This window comes from Gobio gobio, assembly GCF_949357685.1.
Source record: "Gobio gobio genome assembly, chromosome: 12".
Classification (NCBI taxonomy): domain Eukaryota; kingdom Metazoa; phylum Chordata; class Actinopteri; order Cypriniformes; family Gobionidae; genus Gobio; species Gobio gobio.
In genome coordinates this window covers 6352066-6372067 of record NC_137105.1, presented here as the reverse complement: position 1 = coordinate 6372067, position 20002 = coordinate 6352066, and positions in this window count along the sequence as shown.

Here is a 20002-nt window from a genome sequence, read left to right as displayed (position 1 = left end):
ATGTCCACCTCCACTCCATTTATTATCCTAAATTAGATGCACCTGTTTGAGGTCGTTAGCTGCATAAAGACACCTGTCCACCCCATACAATCAGTAAGAATCCAACTACTAACATGGCCAAGACCAAAGAGCTGTCCAAAGACACTAGAGACAAAATTGTACACCTTCACAAGGCTGGAAAGGGCTACGGGGAAATTGCCAAGCAGCTTGGTAAAAAAAGATCCACTGTTGGAGCAATCATTAGAAAATGGAAGAAGCTAAACATGACTGTCAATCTCCCTCGGACTGGAGCTCCATGCAAGATCTCACCTCGTGGGGTCTCAATGATCCTAAGAAAGGTGAGAAATCAGCCCAGAACTACACGGGAGGAGCTGGTCAATGACCTGAAAAGAGCTGGGACCACCGTTTCCAAGGTTACTGTTGGTAATACACTAAGACGTCATGGTTTGAAATCATGCATGGCACGGAAGGTTCCCCTGCTTAAACCAGCACATGTCCAGGCCCGTCTTAAGTTTGCCAATGACCATTTGGATGATCCAGAGGAGTCATGGGAGAAAGTCATGTGGTCAGATGAGACCAAAATAGAACTTTTTGGTCATAATTCCACTAAACATGTTTGGAGGAAGAAGAATGATGAGTACCATCCCAAGAACACCATCCCTACTGTGAAGCATGGGGGTGGTAGCATCATGCTTTGGGGGTGTTTTTCTGCACATGGGACAGGGTGACTGCACTGTATTAAGGAGAGGATGTCTGGGGCCATGTATTGCGAGATTTTGGGGAACAATCTCCTTCCCTCAGTTAGAGCTTTGAAGATGGGTCGAGGCTGGGTCTTTCAACATGAAAATGACCCGAAGCACACAGCCAGGATAACCAAGGAGTGGCTCTGTAAGAAGCATATCAAGGTTCTGGCGTGGCCTAGCCAGTCTCCAGACCTAAACCCAATAGAGAATTTTTGGAGGGAGCTCAAACTCCGTGTTTCTCAGCGACAGGCCAGAAACCTGACTGATCTAGAGAAGATCCGTGTGGAGGAGTGGGCCAAAATCCCTCCTGCAGTGCAAACCTGCTGAAAAACTACAGGAAACGTTTGACCTCTGTAATTGTAAACAAAGGCTACTGTACCAAATATTAACATTGATTTTCTCAGTTGTTCAAATACTTATTTACAGCTGTATCATGCAAATAAATTAAAAAATCATACATTGTGATTTCTGGATTTTTTTTTTTAGATTATGTCTCTCACAGTGGACATGCACCTACGATGACAATTTCAGACCCCTCCATGAATTCTAAGTGGGAGAACTTGCAAAATAGCAGGGTGTTCAAATACTTTTTTTCCTCACTGTATATATTTTGTTGACTTGTGTACTTACATTATCCCAAATGTTTCCAAGAATGTTTAAATCCAGAGAAATAAGCAATTGTAACCAGGACACCCATCGTGTCCGTGCGTCGCCTATCAATGACGTTACTCTCGATTTTTTTTCTCATGGTTTTATTTAAAAGAAACCATGGAGACACCAAAGGCGCTTTAATAGATTATGTGTTTTATTAAACAGGTGAGCAACTGTTTGGATGCATTCATCGACAGAAAACGAATCATTGTTATACAGCTCAACACAGTAAGTCTTATTGTTTAAATCTCATTTTCTTGATTTACGCCTCATTTAGTACCATGTTTTACCATGCCTAATATTGATCTAGCTCACTGCAGTGTGAACAAGTGTCTCATAGCAGCCGTCGAGCAAACACACAAGAGTAGCATTATAGCATAACTTTCAACACACTCAAATAATGTATCTATGATAAAAACAGCGCTGCGTACGCATGGCCGGAAAAAGCGGAGGCGCTCGTCTGTGGTATATTAATAGCAGCGAGACATCCAGGCATCATCAAGATACACCTTTGTTTTGAATAAGCGACCTCTTGCGGCGAAAAATTACATACTGTGGTTTTAACAGCTTCTGCGCTTTAGCGACGCTACTGTTTCCATCGCTGCTTATAATAATAATATAGTGCTAAACAGACCAATCGAACCACATGGCGACATGTTTTGCAAGAACATGAGCTTCCCTGAGCTTTGGCCACCTATTAAAACTCAATCAAGCAGAAGATCAACAGAAGAATAAGTCAAAGGAACTTGTCACCTGTAGTTAATCAGTCTCTCTTTTTAATGTCGAATAAAAGCTTTACTGCCTCTCTTCCCACACCTCTACTGTCTAAAGCAGTCTGTAAGTGCTTTGATAGCATTTTAAATCGTGAGAAATAGGCAAATGTTTGTTTGGACATATTCTGCTGTTGTATATGTATAGTATATTTAACTTTATTATAAATTGGCTATTGTAATATTAAAAAGTACACTGCAATCATGCCAGTTATCATTTAGTCTATGCTGTTAGTTTTCAGCATTATTCTGGCTTTGTCTGGCATTATTCTTTACTAACCGAGTAAATGTTATTTTTAATATTCATGTTTAACATTATTAACTGATAGTCGACAGGCTCCGGTCATTGATATCCTTGTAATATCTGGTAAGACTGCTGCCTGAACCCATTAGCAAAGACATTGTAGGCAGACCATGAACGTTAGACTGTTTCTCCTGAGACCGAGCCGATGATTAAAGCCTCTTATCACCGACATGGAACAAATGAGGGGGTGATTTGAGAGGTGAGACGTATAACTCCTAAGATCACTTTTAATTGCATTTCTTAATCTGTTTATTGTAAACTAATGAGTGTGACTGTGCCGTTTTTACAGTGGGTCAAGGATTTTTTATTCCCTTTGAGACCTTTTGATCAGTCAAGGACAGTTTTGTGTCAGTGATATTAACAGTGGACACAAGTGTCAAATTTTCAGCCTATTTAAAAACTAAAGTCTTAAATGCTGTTTAACAGTATGATACTCTTTACATATACACTCACCTAAAGGATTATTAGGAACACCATACTAATACTGAGTTTGACCCCATTTCGCCTTCAGAACTGCCTTAATTCTACGTGGCATTGATTCAACAAGGTGCTGAAAGCATTCTTTAGAAATGTTGGCCCATATTGATAGGATAGCATCTTGCAATTGATGGAGATTTGTGGGATGCACATCCAGGGCACGAAGCTCCCGTTCCACCACATCTCAAAGATGCTCTATTGGGTTGAGATCTGGTGACTGTGGGGGCCATTTTAGTTCAGTGAACTCATTGCGATGTTCAAGAAACCAATTTGAAATGATTCGAACTTTGTGACATGGTTCATTATCCTGCTGGAAGTAGCCATCAGAGGATCATCAGGGGACATGGTGGTCATAAAGGGATGGACATGGTCAGAAACAATGCTCAGGTAGGCCGTGGCATTTAAACGTGGCATTTAAATGACTAAGGGGCCTAAAGTGTGCCAAGAAAACATCCCCCACACCATTACACCACCACCACCAGCCTGCACAGTGGTAACAAGGATGGATCCATGTTCTCATTCTGTTTACGCCAAATTCTGACTCTACCATCTGAATGTCTCAACAGAAATCGAGACTCATCAGACCAGGCAACATTTTTCCAGTCTTCAACTGACATTCAGTTTGGAGTTCAGGAGATTGTCTTGACCAGGACCACACCCCTAAATGCATTGAAGCAACTGCCATGTGATTGGTTGATTAGATAATTGCATTAATGAGAAATTGATGAGGTGTTCCTAATAATCCTTTAGGTGAGTGTAGTTCCCAAAAATAGGGATCCTGATATTAATGGGATAGTTCACCCAAACATTCTGTCATTAATTACTCACCCTCATGTCGTTCCAAACCAGTAAGACTTTCATTCATCTTTGGAACACAAATGAAGATCTTTTTGATGAAATCTGAGAGCTTTCTGTCCCTCCATTGACAGCTACGCAACTACCCCCGACGCTTCAAAAAGTTCATAAAGAGATCGTTAAACTAATCCTTATGAATTGGTTAAGTTCAAATTTTCTGAAGAGACTTGATCACTTAATATGATGAACATATTGAACATATAAACATTCATCAACTCACACATCAGTTATGGTAAACGGAAGCTCAAGCATGTTCACTTGACATGTGAGAACCAATGAGGTTCATTCTCGTGTAACGTGTCACGTTTGAGCTTCCGCAAGAACCAATGAGGTTCATTCTCGTGTTACGCATCACGTTTGAGCTTCTGCAGTAACCAATGAGGTTCATTCTCGTGTTCCACATCACATTTGAGCTTCAGCAAGAACCAATGAGGTTCGTTCTCGTGTTACGCATCACGTTTGAGCTTCCGCAAGAACCAATGAGGTTCATTCTCGTGTTACGCATCACGTTTGAGCTTCCGCAAGAACCAATGAGGTTCATTCTCGTGTTACGCTGGACGTTTGAGCTTCAGCAAGAACCAATGAGGTTCATTCTCGTGTTCCGCATCGCGTTTGAGCTTCAGCAAGAACCAATGAGGTTCATTCTCGTGTTCCGCATCGCGTTTGAGCTTCAGCAAGAACCAATGAGGTTCATTCTCGTGTTCTGTATCACGTTTGAGCTTCAGCAGGAACCAATGAGGTTCATTCTCGTGTTACGCGTCACGTTTGAGCTTCAGCAAGAACCAATGAGGTTCATTCTCATGTTACGCATCACGTTTGAGCTTCTGCAGGAACCAATGAGGTTCAATCTCGTGTTACGCATCACGTTTGAGTTTCTGCAGGAACCAATGAGGTTCATTCTCGTGTTACGCATCACTTTTGAGCTTCCGCAAGAACCAATGAGGTTCATTCTCGTGTTACGCAGCACGTTTGAGCTTCAGCAAGAACCAATGAGGTTCATTCTCATGTTAAGCATCACGTTTGAGCTTCCACAAGAACCAATGAGGTTCATTCTCGTGTTACGCATCACATTTGATAACAGAATTATTGACAGAATTTTCAATTGTGTGATCTATCCCTTTAAGATATCTGATTAAAATGTCAATCCAAATAAAGCATTTTACATGTACGTGTGCATGTTTGAGCATTTGCGTGTGTGCGTTCATCTACTGGTTTCTAGTTGTGTATACATAGATAAGTCTCTCTAGAGCCAAAGAGCACCATTGTCGCAGACAGTCTACCTGCACATGTATCCCAGCATGCATCTCTCTCGCCCTTCCTTCTTTTCTTTTGTAACACATCACCTTTTCACATTGACAATACTATCTGTATCAGGGGCGTCCACAGTACCACCCAGAAGGGCTGAAAACATCCTCCTCCACTGCAGGTCCTGAATGAGCCCCCATTCGATGCATCTCTCTCTCACACTAGTGTGTACACAGAACCTATTCAGAGCAGATGAGCTGAGAGGAAACAACACATCCACACTCACTTGGCGCACACACAAGTGACGGATGAGATTAAGACTACTAGCTTCACGTGAGACACAATAACATTTTATTCAGTCAAATCACAAATAAGATCTCTTTAATTTCTCAATTGTTTGCAATAAAATGAAATGCACGACTCCAAAAAGATTTGAACTGAGACACTGAAACATAAAACACCTGAGTTCTGAAAGAGCAACATCTGCGCAATTACATTTTCCTCTGTCTTTGCTGTCGCTGACGTCTCGGTCATGATCTTCACCTTCACATTCCCACCTGAGCATTCCTGATCTCTTTAGCTCCGGAGATTTTCTGGAGAAGCAAACACTCACTGCATCAGCGGACAGAATAATCTGAAAATATTTAGTTAAGGGATTAGGAGTGAAGCTTTTAAAGCTCTTTTGGGAATGAGGTGTGGCTCGGCCACTCACCCGTCTGTCGACGCTGAAGCTTCAAGTTTCACAAGAGGGGAAACAGAATGAGATTTGAGGGTCGTCTCCCCATGAGACCCACTTGCATTTTGCCGTACATGCTGTTAACACTGAACTTAATTGAATTGTGACTTAAAGATGCTTTTGAGAACTGTTACCATGTCCACTTTCTCTCAGGACATTGGCAGTGATTTAAAAATAATTCTCTTCATTTCTGTTTGTTTAGCTTTTTTCATTTAAAAAATATCTTAATGTCAATATATAATATACCTTCAGCAGTGAAAGTTCATTTTTTCAGTGTTTTTATTAGTGTTTTCTTTTTAAATATTCTTTTTCTCAGTTTAAGTTTCAGTTTTTTTTTTTTAACTGCCAGGTCAATGGGGTCATCAGTCTTTCCTAAGCTAATCGCAGGCAAAATCGAAGGAATAGTTCACCCAAAATTGAAAGTTTTGTTTTCTCCTACTCACCCTCATGTTGTTCCAAACCTGTTTGAGTTTTTTTTCTTCTGTTGAATGCAAAGAAGATTTTAAAGAATGTTGGTAACCTATTTTTATCCTATGGAAGTCAATGGTTACCATCAACTGTTTGATTACCAACATTCTTTAAAATATCTTATTTTGTGATCAACAGAAGAAAAAAAAACTCATACAGGTTTGGAACAACTTGAGGGTGAGTAAATTATTTAAATTTTTGAGTGAACTATCCCATTAAAGGGGTGATGAACTGAGAAATCAACTTTCCCTTGAGCTTTTGATATATAAAAGGTCATGGTAATATTAAGAATATCCTGTAAGTTTCAGAGCTGAAAACTTCCTTGTTAGTCAAAGAAAAGCTTTTATTGACACCGGGCCCAGTAAACGAGAGCTCTCAGAATGTACGGATCTCTTACGTAATAGGACCCAGACGCCGCCTCTACAGATAAATATGCTTCTGTAGCCCCGCCCACCGACTCCTGAGCTAAGGATCGTCCCTGCATAAGCTTCCTTCTGAACACACACTTATATGTGTAGGCTAAAACATGTTTTTTTATATGTGTTAGTTTTGCAAATCTATTGATTACATACCCTAGAATGCTTTCATGCGAGTGTGTGAGTGAGTGAGTGTGTGTCCGCCCGCGCGAGTGAGTGTGTGTGTGTGTGTGTGTGTCCACGGGAGTGAGTGTGTGTCCGCCCGTGCGAGTGAGTGAGTGAGTGAGTGTGTGTGTGTGTGTCCACGTGAATGAGTGAAAATGTGTGTGTCCGCGCGAGTGAGTGTGTGTGTGTCCTTAGACTGTAAAATCCAACAGTTGTTCTTACTAAGACTTTTTTAGTAAACTTTACTTAATGTCCAATAATTTGTTGACCTTACTTAAAACAAGTAAGTAATCTGAACTATTTGCATGCTATGCCTTCGTTACTTAGAAAACTCAAGTAAACATTACTTGACTGGTTTGAGTACCATTTTGCCAAAGCAAAAAAACAAGCGGGTGGACGGGGGGACGGGCAAAGTGTTTTTGAGGCGGGGCAATTTTTTCTAGACTTATCACTCATTTCCTCCACTTCTTCTCACCAAAATTGTGATTAGAGTTCCCTTTGGTTGGACACTTGGAACTTCATTCATATTATAGTAATTAACTTCCTATTAATGCAGCAATGCAACAAGAAATTGATTTCAAAACAAGGGAAGTAATATATATATATATATATATATATATATATATATATATGTAATATTTGTCCATTAATGATATAGAACATAACTATTTTTCATGTCAAATAATGACCTTTTAACATTTGTTTTGCTAATATTTATGGCATAACCTTTTAATTGAGTTGATATAATCCCTCTATGTTTGTCACAATATCATTTGACCATGCTCGAATGTGTCACACACACACTTCAAAATTCAGCATGCAAAACACAACAATGGTAACAAGGATTTTTTTTTTTTTTTTTTTATTATTAATACGACCTTTACTATTTTACTTGCTGTCATTATTGGGGTTATACTGACAAAATACAAATAGTAAAATAAAGCCAAAAATAGTAAAACGAAGCAATTAATTTATTCATGCCACAATGCACTCTGGGAGTACACTTCCTCAGATCCCAGATAGAATTAAGTTAACAAAACTTAAACGGTTTAAGTAAGAACAACTTAATGCAATTAAGTAATGATTACTTAATTGCACCGCGCGACGCGAGTGAGTGAGTGAGTGATTGTGTGTGTCCGCGCAAGTGAGTGAGTGTGTGTCCACCTGCGCGAGTGAGTGAGTGAGTGAGTGTGTGTGTCCGCGCAAGTGAGTGAGTGTGTGTGTGTCCGCCCGCGCGAGCCAGTGTGTGTGTGTGTGTGTGTGTGTTTCCGAATTAATTAATAAATATAATTTATAACTTGATTTTATTCAGAGACAGAGAGATAAAATGTAATAAGACAATTTCAGAGGTGTTCATTTGAAAAAAAATGTGTTGCAAGAATGGCTTAAATAATACTGTAATATATGTACAGTACAGGACTTTTTTGACATTGCCAACGTGTAAATTAATTTTAGAGCAAGTAATAAACACAAAATGGATTGTTTGAGTTGCGTATTGTGCCTTTTTCTTTTACCACTATTTGTTTAATAATTTTAATGGAACCGGAATCATTAAGTGGAACCAGAACCAGAACCGGAACCGGAAAATTTCTCACGATTCCCAACCCTAGTGAGTGAGTGTGTGTGTGTGTGTAGTGTCCGCGAGAGTATGTGTCTTTGATTTAGTGTTTGTTTGATATTTTGCGAGTCCTCTGAGCATTTCCCCCAGACTCCTGGGACAGGTAGCTGAAGCTCATTAATATGCAAATATTATCCAATCCTAGCCGTGGGCGTTTACTTCCAAGTCTTCAGTTCGGCACGCCCATCAAATCCGAGTGTTTCTCAGAGAGCCTCAAAACCAAGGCAGAAATAACCTATTACTTATTCATTATGATGTTTTTGAATGTAAAAACCACACAAACGTCAAAAGTTGACCTCAGACAACAGTATAAAAAAAAAAAAAGCCAGTTCATGACCCCTTTAACAAACGGGGTGGGGGAGAGATGGGTGGGTGGGTGGAGTCTTCTTTTGGTGCCCCCCTCAGCACTTGGTGCCCTACGCGCAGCGCTGCCGTGTCATCACCTGCAGGTTTCTGAAGAGAATTTTTGAAGCATAAAAAAGTGGGCGGAGCCGGCCGTTGCCATCTTGGCAGCACATCACCTTGCATCACTCCCGGATAACTGAAAATGGGCAAAGACGTGGGACGTGCGCGGACAAACAGCTAGTAGTGACTGCAGCTTGTCTGGCTATCACCAGACCAAGCTCAATTTCAGATTGAACATTGGTCTGGGGGAGTCTGCTATGTATTTTCTACTGCACAAGAGGCATGATAAACGATCATAATTCAAATGACTCTGTATGAAATTGGATAGTCCTTCAACCAATCAGACCACAAGAGGCGTGATCAACGGGCAACGACCCATCGCTTCTCTATCCGTCATCAGAGGTATCAAAAGTATTCGCATTCATTACTCAGGTAGAAGTATAGATACTAGGGTTTAAAAAGTCAAGCTTTTTACTCAAGTAAAAGTGTAAAAGTACTGGTTTCAAAACTACTTAAAGTATAAAAGTAAAAGTAATGTAATGGGGGGGAAATGCCATTAAAGGGGTAGTTCAAATTCAGAGGCATGTTATCAGTAACCATTATTTGAATGTGTGATCAGTGTTGCCAGATTGGGGCGACGATTTCCAGCCCAAAAACTCACCAAATGTACATTTAAATTCAAAAAATGGTTATTGTTAACATGCCTCTGAATTTTGACATTTTGATCCTTTACAATACTTAGGCAACTAGTCACTCCAAGAAAAAAACCCAGAACTTTAACTGCCAAAATAATGAGATATTATTTTATTGCCATACCAATCAAGGTTGATAGGTAAGTATAAGTTACCATTTTATCTCCTTAAAACATAACATTGATGATAAAAAAAATCTATTTCCCAGTAAAACGGATCAAATATGACTATATGTCCAGGTAGAAACTCAAAACAGAAATCCCTCAGAAAAACACATCCATCATTTTCATTGTCAACAGTAAGGAGCCAATTTATGTGCAAAAAGTGCCCAATATAGAGATTGGAAAAAGCAATGTAATTTACAGGCATTTCACACGTTAATGCACACACCACTGCCAAAATGCGTAATTCATTGATACTGTACAATATTCCGCCAACAAAAAATAACAACAATGCGCTTACCTTTGTGTTACACTTTGCTTCGACAAAACTACAGCATGTCTTTCGTGAAGTACATGGCTCATGCACTTAGCACAGTCAAAATGGATTAATCGTTGATTTAAACCTCTTTCAGCAGCTGTCGGGTTGCTAGTTGCAGATGTCCTAAGTGTGTATATGAGTCAGGGTTATATTTATAAAGAGTCTTTATAATAGCGATCACTGGAATATACAGCTACGAGTCATCGCGCTAAAAACTCGACTAAAGTCATGAATGAGCACGTCTGCCTGCTGCTGATTGGCTGAAAGTGCGTGCTCGTCGGCGAGAACCCGCCCTATCTGGCAACATGGTGTGTGATTTGTGCAGGTGCAGGCGTGATTGATCGCGTACAACCAATAGGGTGTCGGAATGGTTTGTGTTTTTCCTTCTCATCCAACCACAATCAAATTCACTCTATCCGGATGCCACGATTTATCTGGATATTTTTTTTTGAGGACAAGTTGGAATGAAAACATGTGAAATGGAATGGGAGTAACGAGGCTATTATTAAAATGTAAGGAGTAGAAAGTACAGATAATTGTTTGAAAATGTAAGGAGTAGAAGTAAAAAGTAGGCTGAAAAATAATTACTCCAGTAAAGTATAGATACCCAAAATTTCTACTCAAGTAAGGTAACGAAGTATTTGTACTTCGTTACTTGACACCTCTGTCCGTCATCGTGTTAAACCCGCCAATAGCGGGCCAGGTGGATAAGCCAGTCTGTTATTGGTTCCCGCAAAAGTGTAACAGAAGCAGTAGAAATGAATGAACAGTTGCAGGGCGAAATCAAATCGCCGGCAGATCTGGCTGGGTTTACCCAGTCTAGACCGCAGCGGCAATCCACCTGTAAATCACGTAGCCACACCCGGGGGGTTGGGGGTCTATGGGATTGACTCCTAATGGGCAGCGAAAAACAAACCCAGAAAGCCGGACACGGCTCAAAAGTAGCCTGTCTCTAGTGGCTGGTCAATGAATTACAGTTTAAGTCCCTTCTGTGTTGGATTCAAGAGAGAGTTCGGAAGGTTGCTGCTTGGTTTTAGTAAAACATGGCAAAGTTTGAATTGCTTGTTTATGTGCACTTTTGCACAGAACGATCACGTGTTGAGTTGGGCGAGTAGGCGGAGCTTACAATCAGGATGGATAGCATTTACACTACACATGCAATAAGTGCAAATGGTTGCATTGATTTGCATGGTTCAAGTGATCTAATTCTGATTGAATTTTTTTTCCATGTGGCACAAGCAGCAAAAAAAGCACATGGACTCCGATACTCTCAGATCGGTTTCGGGCCTCATTCATATGTGAAAATAAATCTGATATGAATCGTATACATGCATTTGCATCTGCCATGTAAGCGGACATATCGGATATTCCCGTCAATGCGAGTTGTATGTCACTGAAAAAGCGACAGTGGCGAATGACATCAACTGCGATCACATGACTCTTTTCAATGCGCGATGGAGGACGTAGGCTCAATGCTGACTTTTAAAGATGGTGCGGAAAGCAAAAGCTATCACCATTTCCTTTGTGTCCACAGCAAGTTGTGCCATTTTTACCTAAGCTTTTCCGGGTCAGTACATCTACCGTGGGTTATTTCGCCAAGTGTATAAATGCAGATATTGGATATAGGTCACTTTTAAAAGAATTATGTAAGCTTGCCGTCAAAGAAATCGGATGTAGTCAACAAATCGGATTGGACATCAAGACCTGCAGTGTAAATGCGGCCTTTGTGGTTTCAGGGCTCGATCACAAGCATTTTAGATCCCGTTTACACCTGTATTTAGAGCTGAAAAAAAACGGATGTTAATGCCAGGTATAAACAGGGTCAAGGTCAAGCACGTTTTGAGCAAGTTTTGGCACTGGTAAACCCATGGCATATGAACAAGAGAGCACAGATTTGAACTCAACCAAGGTCAGTGAGAGAAAAAAACACACACATTGATACAATTATAAGTGTGTATAAAACACTGAAGTTTGCATTGTTCTGAATCTATTTCAAGAAATCTAAAGCCTTTCTGATTCAGTGCTACAGAATGTGCCGTCTCAGCACTGATGTTTTCGGATTAAACCAGCACCTAGCGTCAGAAATGACTCGCTCTGGCTAATGGAGCTATTAGAGAATCAGTACTGTGCCCTTGATAATTGTTCACAGTCGTTTGCCAAGGCTGGAGATAAAGTGGGAAATGGAGGAATGGGGTCGTGCTGTGTGGCACGGCAGGGTAAAGTCAGCACCTCTGTGGCTATTGGTTGGGATCTGTTCCCTGGTTCATTTCCATGAGGTTGGGGGCGGGTTGGTTACTCACAACACTCTCTGCTATCAGTCACTGCCATCATGCAGCGGCTCAGAGCTGCTGATAAGGTAAAACGGCACACACACAGGGGCGTCATGCACTTTTTTTTAAGGGCACCGGTTGAGGGCTCACTTTTTTCCCTAGGCGAGATAAGACATGACCAAAGAATAAAGCAAAATAAACTGTGAACAATAGTAGTTCTTTTTATTTCTTTTAATAAAATTAAAACCGCATCTGACCTTGACAGCAGTGATCATATTGCATTTTTGTTGCATGGAAAACATGACATTTTGATAATAGCTCCTTTGTGTTCATTGGGGAAAGAGTCATAGGAGTTTCAAGTGACATGAGAGTGGGTGGATGATGACAGACTTTTCAGTCTAAAGTAAATGATCTGAAGAAGTGTGACTAGATTGGACTGAGCAAATTTAGATGTGAAGAGGTGATTTAGCGTTTAGACAGACAACTTTTTTACTTACAACTTGTAAATTGCTCAACCCTTTTAAAAGGATTTAATTGGATATTGTTGTGCTCCCATAGAACTGTTTATTTTCAACCCATAACCTTTAATTTAATTTTATTTAAAATGTTATTTTATTTTTAAATATTTTATTTTATTATTAATTTTATTTGATTTAAAATGTTATTTTCATTTTGATTTTATAATTCGATTTTTTTTTTTAATATAATTATAAATATAATTATATACTATTTTATTTTAAATTAAATTACATTTTTTAATATTTAATTTTATTATTTTTTATTTAATTTATATACATTTATTTTTATTATTTTTTATTTGATTTAAAATGTTATTTTATTTCATTTTTAAATATTTAATTTTATTATTTTTTATTTTATTTTATTTAAAATGTAATTTAAATTTGTATTATTTTATTGTATTTATTTTTATTTTTATTTTTAAATATTTTATTTTATTATTTTTATTTTATTTTAAATTTTATTTAACATTTTATTTAACATTTATTTTTTTATTTAATTTCATTGTATTTATTTTTATAAATGTATTTATTTATTTTAATGTTATTTTATTTAAAAAAATATTTAAAATGTTATTTAAATTTGTATTTTATTTATTTGTATTATTATATTATTTCATATTATTTTTTAATTATTTTATTTTATTTTATTATTTAAAAATAATACACACAGACACACACTCACACTTTCACAAAAAAAAATTTTAACCTGGGAGGTGCTGTAAAGTGGACCTTTTCTATATCGGTGGCCTGAGATATTCTGTGGACGTCAGCCAGTGAGTTGAGATGGAATTTCCCGATTACAGTCAAGACTTGAATTTTCTCTCCTCAAGAGGAGATAGCGATCGGTTCAGTTCATGTGTGCGTGCAGCTTTTCATTAAAGATGCCTTTGACTCGCAGACATATTCACACCGTGTTTTCAGGAGCAATCAACACAATGACATCAATGAAAAGCATCTCAATACCTCGCTTTTCTTTTCATTTCTTTCTTTCTTTTGTCTAATGTGCAGACTGAGTTTAGTGGAGCTCAGATTAGAGACAGTCGTGTCACTGCGGTGGAAAAACGAGTTTGACGGTTGCCAACCACCGTTACAAATGAAACACTCTTACAAGGTCAGCAGAGTGTCAGTGCAAAAGATGAAACACAACTTGGTGTCACATGACCGCAAAAAGCTCTTATCCAGGTTTTTCAATCATGGTAGATGATTTTGAAATAGACCCACCTTTAAACACTGTTGAAAGTGCAGACTGTCACATAATGCCTTTTAAAAAGCAAAGGCGTCTTTTTTTCTTCAGAAGAATGTAATCAAAACTAGTCAATTGCATCTGTGGAAACACAAACCTTCATTTATTATTGCAAAATACAAATTTTTAACAGTGCACTTGCTAAAGGGCATCTAAAAGATGCTTTAAAGGTTTCTGCTCACATAAAGGCCTATACACACACACACACACACACACACACACACACACACACACACACACACACACACACACACACACACACACACACACACACACACACACACACACACACACACATTCTATATGAGTAACTATCCAACTTGCATTTTATTAGATTGATATTTTTACATCTTTAAATCAAGAACCGACTGCCTATTAAAGCTCATTTTGTAGAAACACTGGCATTGTGCTGCAGTTTTTTCTCGCATCTGTTTCTTGCATTGCCCACAGATGAGGAAGCTGTTAACATTAGAGCATTGCATTATGGGATAGAGTGAAGTCACATTGGGGGGGCTGCTGGTGAGAGGGGAGGATTCTTGTACTTCAGTTACTTGAGAGCACAAAATGTACTGCCTGTTTGGCTCTTGCTCGATCAGTGTCCGAAAATGAAACAGTATTCAACGTTTTCTGAGACATTTAGTTTTGTAGTGTAGGGGAAGATGACCCAAATGCTTAAGAGTCTATGATTGGATCATTATTGCTGTGATATGTTTCTAGCATGTTATATGTTTGGCAAAAATTGATGGTTTAAGCTTTTCATTTCTTAAACATCCATAGGAAGACACATCATGGCCATATTCCAGGATGACAATGTCAAGATTCCTCAGGCTCAGATTGTGAGAGAATTGCTGTGAGGGAGCATGAAGAATCATTTGCACACATGAATCTGCACCTCTGAGTCCAGACCTTAAACCCATTGAAAGTCTTTGGGATGTGCTGGAGGAGACTTTACAGAGTGCTGGACTCTTGCATTGGCAATACAAGATCTTGACCATTGATTGATGCACCTCTTGATGGAAATAACTTCACAACATTTATTTCCATCAAGAGGTGCATCATTTTTTGGTCAAGATTATTATTTTTTTGACTGTAGTGTATTTAGATATAAATTCAGCAGGAAGATGAAGATGTAGGAAGATGGCTCATCAATGTTGGGGGGTGGGGGATGATTGTTTATGACTGTCAAAATTATTCATCTTACCCACTGGGCTAAGAAGCCCACCGAGTAAACATTTACAAAATGTATAAATTCATTCTTGTTAATATTTATATACATATTTTGGCCCCACTTTATATTAGGTGGCCTTAACTACTATGCACTTACAATGTACATAAGTACAATGTACTTATTGTGTTCATATTGTATTGCAAAACACTTTTGCTGCTGATATTGAGATGGGATATGGGTAAAGTTAGGGACAGGTGTGGTGGTATGGGTAAGTTTGAGGGTAGGGTTAGGTGTAAGGGAAGTGTCAACAGTGTAATTATAAATGTATAATGTATATAAATGTAACTACAGAAATTAATTACAAATGTAATTACATGCAGCTAACTTTAAAAATGTAAGTACAATGTAAATATATGTACACAATAAGTGCATTGTATCAAATGATTCATTAAAATCTTAGTACATTAAGGCCACCTAATATAAAGTGGGTCCTTGACAATTATAAGCGATGTCAAAGCAGAGTCCCAGCAAAAGAGATTCATCTGAAAGATACATTTATTCTATATGAATATTGACATATTTAACTGCCAATTTTAATTGAAGGTATGTCATAATAGCAATGAGTTTAAAGTGAATGATTTCACCAATAGGTTTTAATGAAAACTGAAAATGTCTGAAATACATCTGGAATTATTGAATAATAACCCAGTGAATTTCAATAAGTATTAAATAAAAAAATAACTCTAGTAGTAACAACATGCTGTGCCGATTCTTTTCACCTCAAATTCCCAAAGTATAATTTTTACTCCACAAATCTCTCATTAACAAAAACTGTGATATTCAACATAATATAATGTCAAAAAATTTTATCATTAACCTTTGATATATTTTTCTTTTCTTAATTTTTTTGTCAAAAAGAGGAAATTCCTGTTTATTTCATGCAAATATTCTAAGAATTGCTTTCACAAGTTGGCTGGCTCAAACTCAAGCCACAACTAAAACAAATTCAGCCTCGACTCTCTCTTCACTCTTAAAAACAAATGTTCTTTATTGGCATCATAACCTTTAACATCCACTGAATCTTTCCATTCCACACAAGGTTCTTTAGATTATATTCTTCACACTTAGACAAAAATAGTTCTTTTAAGAACTGTTCACTGAGAGGTTCTTTGGGGAAGCAAAAATGGTTCATCGTTGCAAAAGCCCCTTAATTTTTAAGAATGTACTCAGGCTCAACGTGACCTTATCGTTTCATGGACTTCTGGACAAAATATATTCTTTAAAATGCCGGACTTCTAAAAGGTCAGCCAGTCCAGTCATCTTTCAAAGCCAAGCCTGCATATCACCCAAACAAACACAAGAAGTGCTGAGGCCATAGCTGGATCAGAACCGCAGGCTTAAGAGCAAACAGAGACTGTTCAGAAGACACAGGCTTGGAGACCAAGATGGGATAAACGACAGAAATAGATGGGCAACACACACACACTTGCATAAGTGCTCAACAAACAGAGTAACCCTAAACTGCTGAGGTCACATGAGCATCCATTAGTTCATTTCCCATGAAGCTCCACATCAGGATGTGTTTGATGAATGGGGAAGTAGAGAAGAGTCATTTTGTGATTCTTTATTTCAATGGTGCATTTGGCGTCAGAGACTTTGGTGTTGGGAAGTGCAGGCTCGTTTTACCGAACTTGTTCTTTTGAACTCAATGAACTGTAAACAAAAAGATTCAGCAAATAATTTGCATGAAAATAAATATTTAAATAGGGGTTTTGTGCATGTTTCAGCACACATTAAAACATACTATAAAATTTACAGGATTAAATAAATGACTGTAGTCAGAAATTTCCAGGTTAAATCAATACATTTCAGAGTCATTTACTTATGAATTACTAATTAAGTTGTCTTTAACCATGACACTGTAAGAAATTATATTGTTTAGTACTGTAATTGTTTTGAAGTCACCACGATGGTGATCAGTGTTCAATTAGCTTCTTGGACCTTGTATATTCATATTCTTATTTCTGATCTAGCCAAGTCAGAAGTGTGACAAAAATTTTTTTGTTAAAACAATGACAAGCTAGAGTATAAAATAAGCTAATTTAAGTTAGTCAAACTATACTATTATACACTACACTTTAAAAAAACAAAACAAAAAAGGTATATATGGCACCAAAAATGGTTATTGGCTCGTAATCATAGGGGAACCTTTTTTAGTGCTATATAGCACCAATTTTGGTTCTGAAGCGGTTCTTCAGAGGTGCTATGTAGCACCTTAGTCAAAGAACCGGTGAAGAACCTCTGAAGAACCGCTGAAGAACCACTGAAGCACCAAAATTGGTGCTATATAGCACTAAAAAAGGTTCCCCTATGATTACGAGCCAAGAACCATTTTTGGTGCCATATAGAACCTTTTTTTTTTTAGAGTGTAGCGTTGTTTCAGCATAAAGATTTATCAATATCTTATTTCAAATTCATAATTGTTTGTAGATGGATATTTCACAATAGTAAAGCAGCTTCTGAGATTTATCTGGCAACACAAGATTTCATCACCTAATGATGCACATCTCGACATACAAAACACAACAATGGTGACACTCAACAAATAATAATAATAATAAAAATAATAATAATAATAATAATAATAAAGCTGAACATTACAAAATAAACAAACAACACAAGCTGAACCAAAAATAAGTTCACAGCATAATCTATTCATGCCGCACTGCATGCTGGGTACCTATGCACTGTAGAAATACAGTATGATGTTGTAGATTTTACAAAAAATTTCCAAGAGTGCAGTTTAGACACAAGAGAAGTCCTACTGTGAAATTACTGTGAAAGTCATGCAATTATTAATCTGGAATATACTGTCATTTCACACACACAAAAAACCTTTAACAGTGCATGTATAGCCTGAATGAATTTTATCGCGTTGGATAAAAGTTTCTGCCAACTGCATAAATGTAAATCTGAATAAGATCACTTAAACATTACGACATTATGACTGATTTTATACATCCAAACTAAAAGATTTTTACACTGACATCAAGTGCTGGGACAAAATTGGGTAACACTTTATTTTATGGTGACGTACATTGTACCTATACCAAGTAATATTAATTAACTTCATGTACTTATAGAGTTACCATGCACTTTAAACCCTAACACATTTAAAATAACTGGTTTGAGTAGAGCCAACTCAAATTAAACAAATTAGTTCAAACAAATTAACTTTTAGGAATGTTTAGAACTTTCTTTTTCTTTTGAGTTCACAAAACTGACACATTTTAAGTAATCTGAATTGTTTCATTGTTTTGCGTTTTATGAACTTGTTTCTTTAAATTTAGACAAACTTAAATTTAACTGAAACTGGGCCGGGATGTCTATTTTCCCATGCTATGCCATGACACTCAAAAGGGACAGTAAACGCCAAAATTAAGTGTTATAAAAGGTTTGTTTGTGCAAGGTTAATATTAAGTGGGAGATTTAGTAGTTTTTAATGTTTTGTTATGTTAGTTTAGAAGACTTTCTGTTATGTTGTTTTTTTAGGGTTTCCATCTTGACGAGTGGAGTATGAGATTAGTTTGAGAACAGATATTAAATAAATTATTGCTGTCCTCATTCAGTGGACACTGGGTGCTATGCTAATGCTATCAAAGCATTGTAACCAATTAGCAAGGTGGCATTTATCGAATATGTTTCCAAATTTGAGAAACTCAGAGCAATTAAAATGTATAATTACAAAATAAATGCTTACTTTAAATTGATTACCTGAATTTTTTGAGTTCTGCAAACATATTCGGGTTTACAGTGGGGTTAGGATTTGGTTTTGGGTTACTTGTAATTATGCATAATTTACTGTTATTAATACACTGTAAACCCGAATAATTAGGCAAAATTAAAAAAAATTGAGGTAATTAGTTACATCCAATTTTTTAAGTTAAGAAATTCAAAGTTTAAGTAAGCAGAACTGGAAGATTTGAATCGCTCTTAACTTGAAATATTAGAGTAAGCTTACTCATACATTTCACTTAAAAATATCGTTTCACATCAATATTAATATTTTTAGTAGTGGAAACTTAGCTAATAATTCAGTAAATGCTAACTTGCTAACACAATACTTTGATAGCATTAGCATAGCATAGCAATTAAAGAATGAGGTATGCAATTTTGAACTTTCAGTTTGCCTGTTCTCTGCTCATGCTCCACTGTAAAAACCCAACATAACACAAACTCTTAAGCTATGCATTAAACACTACTAAATCTCACATTTAATCTTGCATACACACGAAAAAACTCTGAAAACCCCCCCATTATTTTAGCATTTACTCTCCCTTTCGAGTGTCATGCAAAGCATGCTGAAATAGAAATCCCAGCCCAGTTTTGGTTGAATTTAAGTTAGTCTAAATTAAAAGAAACAAGTTCATGAAACTCAAAACAATGAAAGAATTCAAATTACTTAAAATCCGTCGGTTTTGTGAACTCAAAAGAAAGTTCTAAATACTCATAAAAGTGACTTTGATTGAACTAATTTGTTTAATTTGAGTTGGCTCTACTCAAACCAAATAACTATTTTGAGCGTTAGGGTTTACAATGTATACAATATAATGTATATAATCGTGTATATGTAATACGTCACCTTAAAATAAAGTGTACCCAAAATTGTTTGTTATACAAAACTTTAAATTATTCATATTATCATGAACTGTATAGGCCCAATAATATTAAATAATTTTAAGAATTTTTGTTTTTAATAAAAAAATGTATTGTAT